The 7,085-nt window shown below is 36.0% G+C and overlaps 1 long non-coding RNA gene across 1 annotated transcript; it reads right to left on the bottom strand.

Moving 5' to 3' along the window:
• Positions 1–419: 419 nt before the first annotated feature.
• On the bottom strand, positions 420–6,809 carry LOC149940279 (uncharacterized). Its single transcript, XR_016481355.1, has 4 exons — positions 6,759–6,809; positions 941–1,274; positions 767–851; positions 420–700 (listed from the first exon to the last, which is right to left on the bottom strand). It is a non-coding gene; the product is annotated as an uncharacterized LOC149940279 (long non-coding RNA).
• Between the last annotated feature and the right edge of the window lie 276 nt (positions 6,810–7,085).

Raw genomic sequence — 7,085 nt, 5'->3', positions numbered from 1 at the left:
AAACTGGAACCGAGAGTATCACTTCCCATGGGGAATCGGGGGGTTTCACTGATTTTATGCTGTTTGAGGGAACTGGAACCGAGAGTATCACTTCCCATGGAGGAATCGGGGGGTTTCAATGATTTTATGCTGTTTGAGGGAACTGGAACCGAGAGTATCACTTCCCATAGGTAATCGGGGGTTTTCACTGATTTTATGCTGTTTGAGGGAACTGGAACCGAGAGTATCACTTCCCATGGGGAATCGGGGGGTTTCACTGATTTTATGCTGTTTGAGGGAACTGGAACCGAGAGTGAGACGTTCGGAAGATTAATGAAGCTACTGGAGTAGGAAAAAAATGTTAAGTAAAAAGCAATTGCGATAAAATAAATATTAGCTTTAAGTTTAATGCTTATGAATTAACTGAGTTTAGTGCTCTTGATTGAAAAATATTTTTGGTAATTGTAACAGGACGGGGAGGTTTTCAAAGTCCGAAAATGATGCAAGAGACAGCAGGATAAAATGATATTCCAATACTCCATCGACACGTCGGCTCTCACAGTAAATAAAAAACATTACAGTAAATATAATTCGTATTGAAATATTTTTAAACCCCAGCCCTTGTGGGTTAGGACAATAAGCCAACGTGCAAAGATATCAACCAAATATACATGGGAATGTGTAATATTGATGTGCGCAGAGTTCATTCGGTAGTATGTATCTGCGAATAAAAATATTTATATTTCCAAATAAATAATGTAATCATAATTTACAAAGAGTGTTGTACCATTGGCTCTTCAATTTTATAATTTGGTACCGGAAAGCCGCATGTGTTGATGAGCGTTACTGAACGTAGCCCAGTTTCGTGGTTACTAGACAAAAAACGTTGAAAAGCGCCTTAGCTTTAAAAAATAACATTGATTAAGATGCGCTTAGCTAAACATTATTAATTCCATGCTACCTTCGATAAAAATTTCTACTTCTTCTGCTAAGCCTATCGCTTCAATTCCCACGTCAGCAGCAATAACTCCCATTGCAGTTTCGCAAAATTCACTTTACAAATGATAATAAAAGTGTCGGAATATTTTAACCGGAAATTGGGAATTCAAAACCAGTAATACGTCACACTAATGCAGCCCTTCAATTGGCCTAGCAAGATGGGAAAGATGAGGGAAATCAGTGAGCTCTCGTCGAATGGTATCGCCGAAGCAAGATAGGCGTTCCCTTCTTACTTGCGGGGTCATGCAGAATACGGTCGAATACGTTGATGTTTCAAATTGGAAAATAACTACCTTCTGAAATTAAGCGAATATTTATAACAGTTAATTTTATCTCCCGATTAAATTCATCATTATTTTCTAAAAGTAAGCGTTATTGATTTTCAATGAGCCTTGGCTACATCACGCGGCGATTTCCCAGGTATCGTTACCTGGCAATTTCTAAAGACTATGAGCATTAGCCGAAGCTTGTTAGACCTTAGTCACATAATGATTGACGTTGTCATTGGCGAAACAGACTATCATTTAAAATTTAGTATTGGGTTAATGGGAAGTGTCATACTTCTGTTTATTCTGTTACGTATGAAACTATCATATAGAGTGTTGTCGTCTGATACGATTTTGAAAACTTGTAACGTCACAGCTGTAGTGTTAATAGTGGCCGCCATGACATTTACCGTTTTTTATCAATAGGCAAATTACAATGGTGACGTCGCAGGGTTTCAGACGACAACACTCTATATAAGAGCGGGTCACTCTGATTCTCTGACTAAGGGGGTCCTAATAATCATGATTCAGAATCTATGAATTAATAATTTTTTAATCAGTTTAAATAATTTGTTTAAATGTCAACGTATTTATTTTTAAACAACAGTACCTCGGCCACACCTTTAATTTAAGGCTGGTGACGGCGTTGACATAGACGATTTCATTTTGTATGTGCTTCAAATCATAGTGGGGTAAAAGTAAATAAATCTTAAATATTGGATCAAAGTTTTTTCTTAAACAGGGTTGTCACAAAAGTTTCAGATTCAAATTCCCTGACTATTCCCTGTTTTCCCTGACCATTTTAAGAGATTTTCTCTGACTTTTTTACATTTTACTTTTATCAGAAGTTAATAAATTTAGATGGACTTATATTTCAGTAAAAAGGTTATTGCAATGTTTAAATAATTAGCCAAACATTCAAGGAAATAAATGATAATCGTGGAATTTGTCATACATCTAGAGTTAAATTACCTTCAAAAATTGTCCAGATAAAATTGAATTCCCTGACTTTTCCCTGAATTTTTACCAATTCTTAAAATTCCCTGACTTTTTAGGCCCATTTTGAAATTCCCTGACTTTTCCCTGATTTCCCTGTTTTCCCTGACGTGTGGCAACCCTGTTAAAATATATGGTAAATTTCCGTCTTTAATTCAAATCCAAAAAAGGTTAATCTACGATGTGAGTTTCTTTTTAAACCAGAGTTTGCATAAATTTAAACAATTATTTCACTGAATGGGAGAAAATACTACAACAACATTTGTACAAGGAAATTATTTAGAAGCTTAACGTTCCGGGTGGTACTCTCTTTAAGGGAAGCTAACTTAACGTCTAGAGCGCAGTTTAAAAATTTTGGTGCTGTGTCAATTCTAGTCCTCTTCTTGATCTATATATGTAAAAATTATGATCATCTGACTCATTATTTAATTTTTGGCGAAAAATGGACTTTTCAGAAAAGCGGTGCGCGTGTTATAGCTCAAAATCGCACTTAAAATTAATATTTCTTTCATAGTTCGTACGAAATTCTCAGTAACAATTTCCATGACTTCTCCAAGTTTTCTCTAATTTTTTTCACAATTTCCCTGACCTTTGGTCTAAAATATCCACGATATTAAATGAAAAGTTTAAGGTAAAATATTTATAAATATTCATTTTGATTTCCAAGTTTAATGTAAGGAACTTGAACATTTCTTGGCCACCTCAAGTCGTTGGAAAAAAGGTCTTTCGTCGCTTACCATGTGAACGAACAATTCAGGGTGATGTTTTATTTTTGTTTCCCTGACTTTTCTCTGAATTTCATAACCTATTTTTGATTTTCCAGAACCATGTCTTGCTACAGTTCAAAGGTTTCCAAAAGGGTATAGGGTCTAGCTAGAAATTCAATTTGGATATTATTGCAAAAATCTCGAAAAACCACTTAAATGGGCAAATGACCAACTTGTGGGCCTCCAATAACGGATATATTAGTTCAAAAAGGAGGTTTTCTTCCCTTTTTATGAGCACCACTACTTTCAATCGTTAGTTCAGTAGCCGAAGCGGCGATAAGTCGTGCCATCAACAAAATGATATTAGTATCTGAAGACTCAATTTAATATAATCAAACGCTACAACGATATTTAATTAGGAATCGTCAACCAATAGAAATAACAAACGTAAAAAAGACGTGGTATGATAAATAGTTTAGAACTGGAATTCCACCAAGCCTTATCAATGATGCATTTTCTTTGTACACTTGGACTCAGCAAAATAAAAATATATCATTGTCTGAGCTCGGGGAATTGGAAATTGGAGGGCGAGTCGTTTTAGGAACTAACGTTATTGATTTAATTCACGATGCTGTCAAAAAAACAAAAGTAGTTACAGATCCTGTAGGCACTAATAACTTCTATGAAAATTTAGAAAACAACAATGTTCCAATTTTTTTTTTAAAAATCCCACTAGATTAAGGATTCTGAATTCGCTATCGTACCGTTCACCACCACTTACTCCATCACAGTGGGCAACTGTGTAATTGTGATTTATAAATAAAATATGAAGCATATGTTGAGAGTTTTTTTTAACATTTTTATCCCATGATGGATTGTTGTGCAGAAATCGTCGTGTCAAGATTAACCTTTTCTTTTTAGAAAAATCCAAAACTCTTAACCGCTTTCCTAGTAATATTAATATTTTCACTAATTGAGCTGTTTGATTTCATTTTATGCGGCTATACGTCACCCACTCCTGTAAATAGTACTATTATGGATTATTTATAGAATGTTTATTACAACGTAGCGGACTCAGGCGGATACATAGGTGTTCGAGGGTTGTATCTTTCTGCTAGAGAAACGGATATTAAAGTTACTCTGGAAACCGTGAGGAAGTTTTTACAAGATCAAGACACGTTTACTTTACACAAAAAAAGCCAATTGGCGCTATAAAAGAAATAAGACCATAGTGTACGGTATTGATGAACAGTGGCAAGCTGATTTAATTGATTTAAAAAAAACTTTCGAAACAAAATAAGGGAAATCACTATACATTGACATTTTTTAGTAAATTCGCCCTTGTTGAACCAGTGAAAGATAAAAAGGGGAATACCATAGTAAGCTTGTTGGAAAAGATTCATGGCAGTGAGAATGTATCGATATTTGACCGGGAAAAATACAAAGATATACGTTGACGTGCTTCAAGATTTAGTTACGGCGTATAATAACATTTACCACCGGTGGGTTAAATGTAAACCAATCGAAGTGACCTCCAAAAACTCTGAAATGATTTGGAACAACCTGTACGGAGATGTTGACTTTAGTCCACCAGCGATTTATGATTACGGAATTGGTGACATTGTAAGAATTAGCAAAAATAAAGGACAATTTGAAAAAGGCTACCTTGCCAATTTTTCGGAAGAACGGTTTCGAGTGATTAAGACAACCTCCCGTATAAAAACTCGAGGCTTTAGATTCAGAAACCATATTGGGAGTATTTTACAAGGAAGCAGTACTAAAAGTGGTAAGGCAAACGTTACCTTACATTTCAGACCGCGAATAGATTGGATAATGATTACGATAAATATTATTTGAATCAGGCCGGCTATGGAGCCATTCCCGTGTATAACGGTTTAGGTGTTCAGAAAGGTTATGAATTGGGTAACATACTAGCATCCACATTTAGTAATGCTATCCCTCTCATTAAGAGCACAGCAGTAAGAAAGCTCTTCACACTGGAGCAAAAGTGGTTTCCGGTGTGGTTAGTGGAATTCCAATCACAACAGCTCTGAGAATCAGATCAATGAACACTGGCAAAGAAACTCTGTTATCAGCGAGGGAGGAAGTGAGGGAATTGACTGGATTGGGACTTAAAAGGAAACGGGGTGCGGTTTGCAAAGTCACTCGAAAGAAATCTAAGAAGAAGAAAACATCGTTTCCTTCTCACTTGGATTTATTTTAATAAGCGTTATGGCTCTTTTACATCCCCACTCGAGTGGGTGTGTGAATTCTGAATTGGATCTTTTTCAAGTGCCTCTGACTCAAACTGGTATCGTCATCGGTGAATGGCTCGAATACAATCCCATTTCCAGCATTACTAACACTTGAGCATTAACATTTTGCATAAGTGTAAATTCCGAAGCGTATGTTGATTTGTCACAAAGACTTCTACACGTTCAGGTGGATATAAAAAAAGGAGATGGATCTTAGGCTAAAGCTGCCATTATTGCGCCGGATGGCACATTTACTACACCTTCCGGTAATATCGCACCCGTCAATCTATTTTTGCACAGCTTCTTTCTAGATGTTCATTTATTTTTAAACTAAAAGTCTGTTACGTCCAACGCCAATAATTATCCGTACAAAAGTATGATTCAAACTATGCTAACCTTTGGTGTTTCGCAGGGCCAGATTAACATTATTGGGGGCCCTGTGCAAAGTAGAATTTGGGGCCCCTAAAAAATGTCAGCCCTTACTTTTTTACTCTATTACCGCCAAATGTGGTCATAAACATAAAATTCCAATATAAACATTTATTTTGAAAATGGGGGCCCCTAACCTCGGGGGCCCCTGTGCCATGGAACACTTGGCACATGCCTTAATACGGCCCTGGTGATTCGGCAAAAACGAGTCATTTAACTAGTTCTTTGTTCTATCGCGACACGACTGGTAAATTTGACGATTTAAAAAATAACCAAGGTTTCTTAAAGATCGCCTCTTTTGCGCAACATAGATATGATTGGTGTCGTTCATTTTGATATGTCAACAACCTCGATATCTATTGAACTTAGTGGATTTGAAATTGGTTTTCGGAAAACCAAACAAAGAATTCTGTTTACAAAGTGATGAAAAATGTCAGTTAGAGATCAAATCTTCCTCCCTTTCTCTCATATAGTCAGAAAAGGAAATCTAATTCCGGAAATTCCGTTATCCCACGCCAAAGTGTTACAAATGGAAAGAGCTAAATACCCCATTACCCGCACCGAATGTTCTTCCTTTTCAATTCCTAGCGAAAATATGGGCGCCGTGCAAGACCATTTGTTTACGGGACAGATACCGAAAAAAGTCGTTATAGGATTGGTCTCTCAGGGTGCTTTTCGAGGTGACATAAAATTGTCACCTCATTTTTTCTTCAAACTGGACATTGGAATATAGACGAAAGAAATCAGATCAGTTGAAAATACTACGCGGGAGGAAATTGTCTTTTTGCTTTTGATTTGATAAGCATAGCGTCGCATTTCCATTGTTATAAACGGAAATAAAATTCACTTCTTCATTACCAGAAACTATTGCCGTAATTGTGTACGCGGAATTTCAGAGTTTGATTGAGATTGATAAAAATAGAACCGTAGTTCTCGACTAAATTACATGGATACATTACAATTGACCGAAATTATGGAGAAAGATAAATTCGCTTAGGACCTATTTCGTGGAATATTTGCCGCGAACAAATTACCTAAATTTGTTACGACATTCTTATCGCTATTTATGGTTACACGGCTTGTACGTCTCGAGAAACAAAATTTTTTCGACTCCTACGGTAACCCACCTGATATGTTCCGCTTTCATGACTTCGTCGAAAGAAACTATTACTTTTAATTCGTTAAAACTACAAGCAAATCGCAGTATGACGTGTGGAGGGTTTTCATTTATTTTGCGATAAATCGATGTAGAGGTGTAAATATGTTTAATATTGTGACTAGATTTTCGAAAAATAAAACTGTCAATGACAAAATGACCAAAGAATTTATGTATTCAAAATATTCAACAAATATCCAATAACTTATCGAAATATACTTTATTATCTGTTATTTTAAACATTGTTAGCCAATGCACCATATAACTTTTAGGTTCAGAACAATAGACTGAATATTAT

The sequence above is a fragment of the Leiobunum rupestre genome, chromosome 6 (genome assembly GCF_980474605.1).
Source record: "Leiobunum rupestre chromosome 6, qqLeiRupe1.1.hap1, whole genome shotgun sequence".
Taxonomy (NCBI): domain Eukaryota; kingdom Metazoa; phylum Arthropoda; class Arachnida; order Opiliones; family Sclerosomatidae; genus Leiobunum; species Leiobunum rupestre.
This window is presented reverse-complemented; position numbering and strand designations above follow the sequence as displayed.